General features: G+C 33.9%; 1 protein-coding gene across 1 annotated transcript in view; it reads left to right on the plus strand.

Moving 5' to 3' along the window:
* stg1 (stargazin-like protein) overlaps positions 1 to 12,322 on the plus strand; it is a 223,071-nt gene that overhangs the window by 67,011 nt on the left and 143,738 nt on the right. The window lies entirely within an intron of this gene.

The following is a 12,322-nucleotide window of genomic DNA, read 5'->3' on the forward strand; positions in this document are numbered from 1 at the left end:
CTAACTAAAGGGCAACTATTGACTAGATTCTTGTGTATCGATTAGCAAGGCAGACTTTTTACAATGGTTCAGCAATTATACTGTTTCAGTGAAAATATTGCAATGTTAAAATATAAATGTTCTTGAGTAACTTTAAAAGCGACTAGTACCAAAATCCATTTGTCATCAGGAAAACGAAGCTAAGAAAGGGCGCTGCACATAGGCGTAAGAAAGGGCGCTGAACATAAGCGTAAGAAAGGGATATATTACACCTCCTCCCTTAAATTAGACATTGGGGTAAACTGTTAAAGTTTGACGGAATGGATAAAATTCTTAACCATAACTTAAGAGTCGAGAAAGCGCAACATTATACAATAACTTATCTATTAAATGACAATAATATCCACAGTATAAGCACATATAATTAAGGATTATAAATATCTATCATAGCCTAAATATCATCACAATATTGTTCAATTCCGGAAATTCGTCACTCAGAATAAGTACATGGTTTGGTTGACTTTGATAAATTTTATGTAGTTGAGGGAGTAGTCAAGGAAAGGCATAATGATTGATTTTTAAATATTATGTCGTGATGATTGGTGATTAGGTGATGGACACGAGGATCTTTTTCAGACGAATTGCGTGAATTGATTTATTTTTTATCAGAATAGTGTAATGACCTTAAACGTAAAAAATGGCTGAGAATTGACGTGGTTTTTGCTTGACGGGACATAATTTCCGATCTGTCTTGGGTGCAAGATGCCGCGGGGCTCATTTGAAAGAAAAATGGTTGAGTCAGGATGCCCGTGTGAGGTCGATCAGATGTGGGGGCGGAGTAGTAGCCTAGAAAATTCCAAGCATGTAAATTTCGTTCGGTTGTGCCGCAATGCAGATATTGATTAATCGCGATGATTCTCTGAGAATCGAGATACCTTGGAGGCCCTCAGAGAAGCCTATTGCTAGGTGATGAAATTGGCACAATGGGGAAATTTTAAGAAGCTCCAAAAGTTCACACTTGCATGGCCCGCTTCCAATTTAAGTAGGTTCAATATTCGAAACGATTTGACCGACTTACGTAAAAGTCCTGGAAAGAACTTATTCTGGGCCATCTTCCTGCACCACTGAAGCGTTCACATGTAGTGCACAAATAACTGTACATAATCCCTCAGAACACGAACGAAAAACATTGCGTGATATTTATTAAACCCTAATAGTAATCAAATATTTATCTATCTATGAAGTGTGGAAAAAGGCAATTTTCTGCACGCAACTAAAGTTGGTCGAAAGACCCGAAGCAATTCCTGTTTCAAGGAAAGTTGGAAATTCTTTTCCTTGATCAGTTTAAATATAGATTGATGTAGTTTTAAAATGTTCGGATAGCAGGGTCTTTTAAAATTTAAAAGAAAGCGTGAACCCGGTTCATATAATTGCGGATTTCAAAGATAGTACCAAATATAGTGTAATAATGAGAGAATCTAAATTGAAAATAGATAAAGTCGGCATCCCTAGTTATGCGGACAGTATGATGATATTAGATGGTTCTAGCTTTGAATACTTTAATGTCTGTTCCCACGAACCGGTTTGCTTTCAAAACGCACAGAACAAACTAATAAGTTCCTTTTGGATTCACTTGTGCTCACTTTTTCATGTCTTCAGGATGAAGACCGTCTGCACCATGGTTAAGGCCAATGCTGTCACGTCATGCTGTCTTGCAGCATTATTGGTATTATGCTATCAGGGCTAAACACCATTTATGGAATGAATTCACCCTTTGCCCATTGTTGGTTTCATTTGTCAATATTTTCTGAGTCAGCGTCCAATCTTGTGCGTATAATATATGTTAGAATATCGAAACCAGGCCAGAACCGATGGATTTGTGCAATTCAAAATTAAGGTCCGTATTAGAAAAAAAATAAGTTGTTGAGGGCCCTGGAGCAACGAAACGTCGGATTTAAAAAAGGATATTAGTGCATCATGGCTCGCCAAGAAGTTCCCTAAAAAGTAATCTCCTTCAGTAATAAATCGAGAAAAAAGAGCTACGAGACTCGCAATTTCTATTTTTTTTCCAGATATTTCTGGAAGAATTCATAATTCCAGAATTTTTAAAACTGAAATTTAATAACTATCCAAATACTTATGCAACTTTACCCCATTTAAACGATAGCATATCTATTTCTCATGATTTCTAAGATTACAATGATGGGAACGCCCAGTATTGAAAGATTGCTATAATGGCTAAACGATTTCTAATATATTCCTAGAAACGTTTGTTTCTGACTTCAGAAAAGTGGGAAGAATTGCACATTGGTTTTGAGAATTTGAGTGGGAAAACTCCAAACGGAAACACATTGTGTAATCCGTATTGATCCCAATAAACCCCGAGAAATGAACTAACGAGATCCATCCATTCCATTCCATTTTGCGTTAATCATATTGATTAAACTTAAGATAAACAGAGGAATTTTGGATGAGGCAAGATACTTCATGTGATCGAATGTATATCCAACGATCAGACAAACTGGTGAAAATACATAATCTCTTGTCTATGAGAAGTAGTTTAAGGGTGATTACGAAATAAACACGGGTCCATCGAACGCCGAACTAATTTATCAGACCCGTTAGTCTCGGCTTACATTGCGAATTCTTGTTGTCGACGGCCAATTTCCGATCGATGCATTGTTCACATTAATTGGTCCCCTTCAACTTGTTCAAACTTGACGTGTTGAGTATTGTTACGACTTGCGTTACAAGGATCGATCGCTTGCCTACTTAACGATCTGGAAAAAAGTACCGAGCTTGATGTCAATTCAGCCGCATCATAATTTATGATCATGAGACGCTACATTACAAAGAAAAGAGTTTAATTCAGAGTGGATCTATGATGTCACAACTAATTTCCATATTGATAAATTGCTTTGAAATAAAGGCGGAAGTAACGCACAACTCTTGTGGTGAGAATGCGATAACAAGCTTAAAACGTGTACCAAATTGGGCACTATGGTATTAGCCGGATTAAATATGGAAATTCCTATTTTAAAGGAAGCTTATATGTCGGGAAGTAAGAAGGGATGATCGTTGGGGTTGTGATATTAGAGCAAAGCGCTTTGCTCCTGGAGAATGTTTGAATTTCGGCGAGTTTCAACATCAGAGCTGCGAAAAGACATGTCAAAGACAGTCGTATGAAATTGCGAATTTGAATTCCTTTCTTTTGAGTTATGCAACGGCAGGTTTTAATGAACCTATAGATAAATGTTGGGAACAAATATCTCGACATCCCCATCATTACTGTATATTTAATTTAATTTAATGAAATTTAATTTTAGGCTTAAAATCCAGGCCTCTATTTGCATACAAATCAGATTTTTTTTAATATACATATAGTATATCAAAATCTTGAAACACGGTCGAAGTTTTTATAAATTTGTTAGATTTTTTCGAAAAATTTTGGTTTCAAAAGAAATTCGAGTATTGCTGTATTGGTAATATCTATATGGTCAGAGTAATCTAGTTTATAGATAATGCTGCAATGGTTCTCTATAATTTGCAAATTAATCTAAAGAGAAAGTAGAATTCCGCTGGACTCACTTTTACTCTTGAGGAATTGGGCTATAAAGTAGAATGGGAAGAAATTATTTGGAAAAATTGCTGGGCCTGAAAACATTGCCATATATTAATTACTGACAGTATATTAAGAGCTATAAGGATTCTGCATGATTTAAAAAACACATATTTTGATTTAGTAAAAGCAAGAACATACAAAAAATCAAGTAAGAACAACCCAATAAAAAAATCAAAACGTAGGATAAATAAAATTCTAAGTTTAGTGGTCCTTTTAAACGATTGTGATACGCCAGTAGTTTAGTGTATATCGGGAGGTGTTGAGATTTTCAGAAATTTGAAAAAGTTTGCCCTAATTACAGTAAATGCAAAGGATCGAAGAAAGATTAACGGAAAAAACTAAATTTAAGAAATTGCTGAGACGTAAAACAGTGTGATAAGCCAGTGAAATTTATATATTTTTATATTTTAGCACCTAAGGGGGAGTCTTCTGTAAATGGTTATTATACCTTCTGTTAGTTAATTGCAGCCCAACTGCAACAACTGGCTTTACTTTTACTTGAAATTAAGCACGCTTTTCTAAAAAAAAGGACTAATTTTGTTACACTGTTTAAGGAAGTTACACTTTAACTAATGAAACAACGATTTAAAATTAGAAAAAACGAGCAACGTCTTCCGTCTGCAGTGGTTAATTCAGAAACGCATAATTACAAATGGAATTAAATAATGTATTTAAATTGTAATGAATTTTACCATTAACACCTACTTATCAAGGAGTATGACTACACCCTAAACCCATACCCACATAGTGTCACCCTCAATGTACTAAAAAGAAAAACTAAAGTAAAAAAAAATAGTTACGAAAAAAGTCATTTGCAGACATCAGACATCTCGCACATATAGAATGAAAAGGGCGGAAATGTGTGTGGAAGGAAAAGGTATATACCATTACCTAAAATGGGGGTGAAATAAGAAAATATCACGCTGCAGAGAAGCGATTTGGCTAACCCATTTGACATTTTTTGAGGCGAAAAGATTTTACTTTCAAATGATGGCAATGAAAGTGACAGGGTGCCGACCCCGTAAAAAATTGAGTCATCGAGATTCAGAGGGGCAAATTTTGTAGTATTGCCGCTGTTAAGGCTGAAACAGACGATATATGTATAGAAATTTAAATCCAACAAATCTTTTTAAAGTTTTGCATTTCCCTGTGCTCTTTATTTAAAATTTATCCTTCGAAAATTGTAATTTAACGTCCCTGACTTTTTCTCTTTCAATAATGACTCAAGCGGATATCAGACAAACCAAGCAAACTGCTGGAAATCTTGGGGGCGGAAATAGAAAGCCGATATAATTATCCTCCGAACGAAAACTTAAAATTAGATCGGGCAATTTTCCTTGCATTTCTAAGAGGATTCCATCTCTAAGCAGCCCTCGGCAAGTTTATATTTTACAGGGAATTGTTTGCGGTGCAGCACCATAATTTACCAAACCACATTTTTCATCTGCTCCCTTACCAGTAAACATATATTTACGTGACACATATATCTTCTGTAATAAAGATACATGGGTGGCAATAAACAGTTATTCCGATGCTGTCGCATCTTCATATCGTTTAAGCACAAACACCTCTCTCGGTTATTTTTGCAAAATAAACCTGTCTAGGTAGGTACTATGATGGAAATTTTGCACAATTTATTTTGTTCTAAATCTCATTTTCGACTGGAAGAACTTTCTTGAGCAACACGACATTGTAATGCGCTTTGTGAAACCGCAAACATAAAATTCATTATAATATATTATAATTCTATACACTGATTATTACCACGTTTGTTTCATCTATACAAACTCGAGCAGTAATGATGCACTTTAACGCACAATTTTTCATTAAATAATTCACAATTCCAGTTTCAAAGAAATTTTTGACATTCACGTGTGAATGCAGCCCACCCATCCATGGGAGGATTGTTGGAACTATTCGAGATGCGCTTTTCAAAAATTCAAATCCGATGACAATCTGCTGGAAAAAATACTTTTAGATTTGTTTGTGTTTGCTTTGCGTTTTTTATGTTTTTTAATTTGATAACAAAACATAAACTCGACTAGTTAGTTTGGTCGAAAACCACCATAAAAAGATTCATTTGAAAAAAGTTATTAGAAAATTTCAGAAAAAAATAGTTAATTCTACTATGCTGAAAAAATTTGTCAAACCCGAAAGTGAAGGACTCTACCAGTCATACTGGGCATATTCCACTCAAGCTCGACATGCAAATCTAAAATTTTGTAAAACTAGTCATAAGCTTTATATGTATGTACAAATCAAACGGTTTTAATTTTTATGCAAGTTGCAACGTAGGTGTATTGTCAAAGGAGATAATGCGTGTAAAATGTGCTTTTTAATTCCAAACATTAGGAAAATTTTTAGGAACAGTTAGAAAAGCATTCAATAGTTATATGGGAAGGTGATCACAAATGTCATCCACAAGACTTGCAGTACCTCCCACTTTAATTGGAAGTTCAATATATCTGAATCAAAAAAGAAAAAAAAAAGTACACAACTTCACACATTTGGGAAAACTGCAAGCCCAAACGGCATCGAATTTGATAATTTCTAACAAAATGATCAAAAATAAGGTACAAATTGGTGATATATATAATAAGAACTTGCTAAGTGTAGGAGATACAGAGACGGTTAAGAGGGACAAGTTTTCGAGAATTTTATAAAAAGATCACATCCGGTTTAAAAATTACTTTAATTTTTACTGTTTTCCAGAAAAATGGGAAAATACTTCAGAAAATCGGAACTCTGCTTTAAATTTTGGTCAGCATTTCTTAAACCAAGTCATAAGTGCTTTTAAAATTAAAACTTTATTCAAGATACTTTGCGACTAACCTGCAACTGGAAATGAAAGTAAAACATATTTGAATCTGAGGCTTTTTTCTCAAAACAACTTAAAATGTTCTCAGAAAACGAATTATCGCAAATCAAAAAACTAGAAGAGTTTTGATATTAAAATTACCCAAGGGAGTAAACGAAAGTGTTTCAAAACTTATACGTTTTCGGATAAACAAAATTTGGTAAAAATTACAAAAATTCAAATAACCTTAAATGAAGCTAGAGGTCTAGAAATCCAAAATGCTCCTAAATGTTGATCAATGGGGGATAAGTGTAAATTGAAGAATTAAAGGTTGAATTAGCAATCCATTGGAGTCTATCTGTAGCCTACGTAATTGTTCTTCTGCATCTACAGGACAATATTTTTTTTGGCACCAGCAAGCCGCCCTCTTTCAATACCAAATTCCTTTCCTGGTCGCTTTTGGTTATTTATTTCTCTATATTTGAACCCTCTGTTCAATTTACCCCTTTTTTTTATTTCTCACGTTTCTTCTGTATCTGTCACCCATTTTCCGGTTATTTGCAAAAGTATCTAGAAATGAACGAAAGAAGTGCACATGTTTCAGATGTTTCAATAAGGACTTCGAAATACATAATGCATCACGGTAAAAATAAGGTGGTTTCTCTAAATCCATTTACTGAATTAATTCCATATTTATTATATTTTATTATGGATCTGGAAATGCAATATCTCAAAACCTGTAAGAACTATGAGGAAAAAATATAGTATACATTGAAATTTAATATCGTGCTTAAATCTTTGAGAAATAAGACTCCAATTTGCTGTCCTTGGATGGTTTTATGCTTAATAATCTGTAGGATGCGGATTGACCTTCTTTTCCGACATACCCTTTGTATTTGAAATATTTACGTTCACGTTTAACATAGAGAAATTGACCTTTTTAAAATGTCATCGAATTTCTTTTAGATCGTTGAACTCGACTTGTTTTTTAAATGTTTGTTTTATGTACTCGCCTAATAGTCAGTTAGAAGTATTAAATATTCCTGGCAAAAGAAGCAATGTTAAAGCGTAGAAAAACCAGCGGATTATAAGCTGCAAATCCCGGAAACGATTTGTTTTTATTACTGTGACGTTTGTAAATAAATCTGTTGTTTTGTGAAAATTTAATCACAACTTTTCTAACTACGTCTGGCAAATAAATTCTCATTAGTGGAGAAAAACAAGAACTATAAACAAGCGTACGTCGGTGGGATATATCGTCTTGACATTCCGGGATTCTCACTAACTGGAAAAAAGGCCATTTTGTCTGGTCTGGCTTAAATTACATTGACGCGGATCCAGGTGAACGTTCGGTTATTTCCAGCGGAATTTCTTATTTTCTCGATGCTGCCTTAACCCGGAGAAAATATAACTCCAATATCATAATATAATCAAAAACCATCAGATTTCCAATCATATTAGCCATAACTTTATTAAAATTACATTCGGTCCGCTGTCTTAAAAGCAATTTCCAGATTGAACCTCGAACTTTTAATAAAACCGAGTGAATTTGAAACGGAAATGAGCTCCTTGAAAAGACATGTCGTTTTCCAACTTGAGTTTATTCTCCTGCTCTTACTCGCCTTATGCGATTCTTCGAGATTTTTACCATTTTTTCTTTTATTGCCTTGTCGAACCCTTTTCAATATGGACTGAAGTTTTATAGTCTTCATTTACATAATCGGATTTCTATTAGAAAACTTGTATGACTTTTAAGCGGGATTGAAAAAAACTTGCTAGGTTAGCGTATCATAAATCGTTTTCACTGCTTATAGGTCTCTGAAGAATATCCTCTGTTTAACTCTACTGATAAAAGTGGCTGAAACTTTATGCCATGCCGCGATATTACGTAGAATAGTTAAGTGGTTTACCCGAAGGCATCGATAGATTCTTCCCTTTAATGGACTTGTCATGTCTGAGAGAAAATGTTGCACTCTCGTTGAGAACTATGGGGAAGGGCGGTTCTACCAGAAAACAGTTTTTGACGGTTGGTGCAAAATATGATAATGATGCTAAGTGGGTTAAAGTTCGATTAATAACTCTAGTGGTGAAACAAGCAACTTTTTCCATTAGGAATTTGGGAAATTTGCAAACCTGTACCAACCACACGTTGTTAATGTAAATTGCATTTCAGTACCTTATTCTTATTGATCAATGCAATATCAAAGCTTGAAAATAAATTTACAGTCAGATAATGCAAGTGACTTCCTAAATATGATTTATACCATGTTTTCCTGGAGTATTGGAGTAGTTTTAAATCCAATACGGCTTTTCCTTTTCATGAGGTTCAGTCAGGTCGGATTCAGTTTCAATATTGATACGCACACTAAGAAAGGCGGCTCGACTTTGAAACTCAAATCGGATTCAATCCTTGCTTCCATGAAATATTCAATACGAAAACGAACTTAATGTGTCATGAAAATGTAGTAATTGTTTATTCTACTACTCTTTTCTCTTCACTTTCTTTAGAATTTATACTTCTCTTTTTCATCAGCTATATTTGATTGAAAGATATTGTTCTTAACTATTCGGATATCCGGTTTCATAGCATGTTAAAATATTTTTAGGCATTATGAAGGTCGGAAAAATCAAACAAAAAAAGGACACTGGAAGAATGAAAAGAAATAGGTTTAAAGTGGTGAAAAAATTTCATAGTGAGGAATCGAACAACTTAAAAACATTGTGACCACCTGGAGTGAGTACCTACGGATGGTTTCCAAATAAGGACAATTTTAGTACAATCACGCAACTTAATTCACGGACTTGGAACATTCGAAAAGAGATAGTACTATCTGGTAACAAAGCTACCCATGTGTCTTCAACGATGGCTAATTGAGATTAATCAGTTAATTAACGCAGTAATACTAGTGGACAATAACTCTTGCCCGTGTGGCAGAGAAGAAAAGTAAATTTATTATTGTTACAAAAATTTGAAACATAACTTCCACTCAAAACGATCTAAAAGGGTTGTTTTTTTCTAACGTAAATACTGAATTGCGGTAATACACTGGGAAGTATTTTCGTCTGAACTTTTAAGAACGTGCATTATGTAACTAGTTACGAAATGAAATTTGAAGCTGAAAAATGACAAAAAAATTGTGAGGCGTAGCCGAAGTTTAAGAATCGACCGAAGTACATTATTTACGTATCAACTGTCTATTGTTCCACATTTTTTGCTTCCCACTCCTACATATTACCCTTTATACATACCCATTATACATAATATGAGTAATTCATGTCACTTCTACCTTCAAAAAATATTGTTCTACATCATACATTCCAGTTAAATACTTAGGTGAAAGGTACATGCCTGCTTCATTTAAATTTTATTTATTTACTTATTACTTAAACCTTCTCGTTTGGGTCATAATAATTCACGTCACAACCTTGGCCCAATGCTTTCGCAACTGGGGAGGGTCTGTCGTAAAACTGAAACAAACCTATTATTTGTTAATTTTATAGAAAATTTCCATTACGGCGTTCCCATTGGGAAACATTCAATCAGTGTTGGCTTCCAGGTAGAACCGTTATGAAAACCTCCAGTGGCAATTCCATTAATGGCAATTACCCAATTTATTTGCTTCCCAAACGTTGTGTATTATATGAATGCACTGCTGCCCCTCAATTTTTAATGTTTTTGTTTAGTCACTATTTAAAATGATGCGATTGGAATATTCATTTTGCAATTGCCTGAAATCTAAACAATAATCCTCAAACCATTGAGGTAAAAGTCCGGAAAACCTTGACTATTCGTCCTTATGACTTGACGACTAAGGTAGATCACTGTATGTTATAGAATTTATATTTATGTATGTGTATGTAAATAAATATGAATGTAATATTTGTTTATTTTCGAGATATGTGTCAAAATTTAAATTAACACTACTCAAGAGGGCTTGACATGAAAGCTAGAAAAATCATTAAAAACTTTGAATTTTTTTTCCTTTCTAGTTTTTGAAAATTAATGATAATTTTGAAAATCTACGTCTTCTACTGTCTTGCGTAGATGACGATTGAAGTCGAAAAAATTTCGTAAAAAAATTAGCAATGTGGTGACTATATTACAAAAATCAGAATCGTAACACGGTCCACTTGGAATGAAAACTAAAAATCTGCGAAAATGTTGCCACTATTTAAATTTTGGAAAATTCTTGAAAACTTTGAGTATAGAGTAACGGACTTACATACACTGCACAAATTGTTAGAGCCTTTTATACATTTTAAAATGTTTGTACTTGTCATTGTATGTGTCACACACAAAAGGACTCTAAAAATAAAATAAGAAAACAGGAAAAATACTTCATTATTTTTTATTCATTCATATTTTTGAGTTTCGAAAATTTGTGACAGCTTCGAGAATTGAAGGTAGCATCCTGATAGAGTGTGAAAATTGAATTTGATGAGTTTACGCTTACCTATACTATACCTATCATTCCATAAAAACCCTTTAATTGCAATTGGGAGAAATATATACAAATGATTCAGAAGAAATTTTTACGAGTTAAGATGTGATTTGTTCTTTTAATTCTCAGAGATTTTCTTAGATTTGTAAGATTGAAATTGTTATATTTACTCTTTTGTTCACAAATTGCTAATATAATTAATGTATAGCTTAATTGTTTTAAACGTAGCTTAACAAAAAAACTCGTTGTTTTCATTAAAAAAAAATTATTCCAAGAGTTCAGGGAAAGGGACTATCTGCACTGAAGTAGGGTAGAATGGCCATTATCCCATTGGAGAATTACCTCAAGAATATTTAACCAAGACGGACAAGTCATATTGATTTTGTCCGGAGACCTTTGAATTTGACCGTCAATTTCAATTATGACATAATTAATGATATTTATATGTAACGTAAATTACTATAACAATTCTAACGTATAAAATATAAAATTAAACTGATCATTAATTTACCGGATGAATACGTGGACGAGTAAAATGTTTTTCCATTATTTAAAATGAACTGCAATTGTCCGATAATTTACCGGACAAATATTGGGACATGTAATATATTTTCTTGGCCTGACACTTTACAACTCTGTTCTGAAAGGTAAAGTTACAATGGTCGTCTATCGATCATGTTATGTTGCAAGTGAATCCTTCCTCATCCCAAGAGCGAGAAGAAAAGCACGGGTTGAGCTCGAGCACTTTAAGAAGAATGCTGTAGTGTCATAATATTCACATTTAACTAACTGGTGTGGGTGTAGTAAAACCATAACATAGTGGTGTTCTTCTGAAAGCTTTCGGACTTTATATGTCAGGGCCCGAGTTCCGGGGATGCCAGATTCGTTTTTGGCATGTTACGATGGTTGTCAGTTACTGTTTTTGGAAACATGCCTTAAGCAAAATTCACTATTATAAACAATTAAATACAGATGTTTTGTTTAAAATAAAAAAAGCATGTTTTACCTAGAGAAAAGACCTCTAGAATTCTAGACGTAATACGTCTAGAAGAATTCTAAACGTAACAGCAGCTTTTATGCACGAAGTACCTTTATCGGATTTATAGGATGGTCAGTTTCCTGTGTTAAGTAAGATTAGCAGGATAATCACAGTAAAGTAGGTATTGTTTATTTTGTGACTGAACGCTAAAGCTGTACATACTCAACTACAGTTATATAAATATTCATTTTGGTTCGTATTTTATTTGATTCCTTGCAAATCTTCCACCTACAAAATTCCGGTACAACTTACGAAGAAATATTAGGTGTTTTTAGAAGGTTTAGTGTCTTTTCAGCTGATTCACTTATGCCGGACTTTACACAAACAGTGTACAAACACTCCGAAGTAAACTAGAAGTCTTCATACTCAACAACCCTCAAGTCAATTCGCAAGGCAAAGGTCCCTTCTGTCCAAGATTTAATTCTAGCCAAGACAAAATACCC

This window comes from Euwallacea similis, chromosome 30 (assembly GCF_039881205.1).
Source record: "Euwallacea similis isolate ESF13 chromosome 30, ESF131.1, whole genome shotgun sequence".
Taxonomy (NCBI): Eukaryota; Metazoa; Arthropoda; class Insecta; order Coleoptera; family Curculionidae; genus Euwallacea; species Euwallacea similis.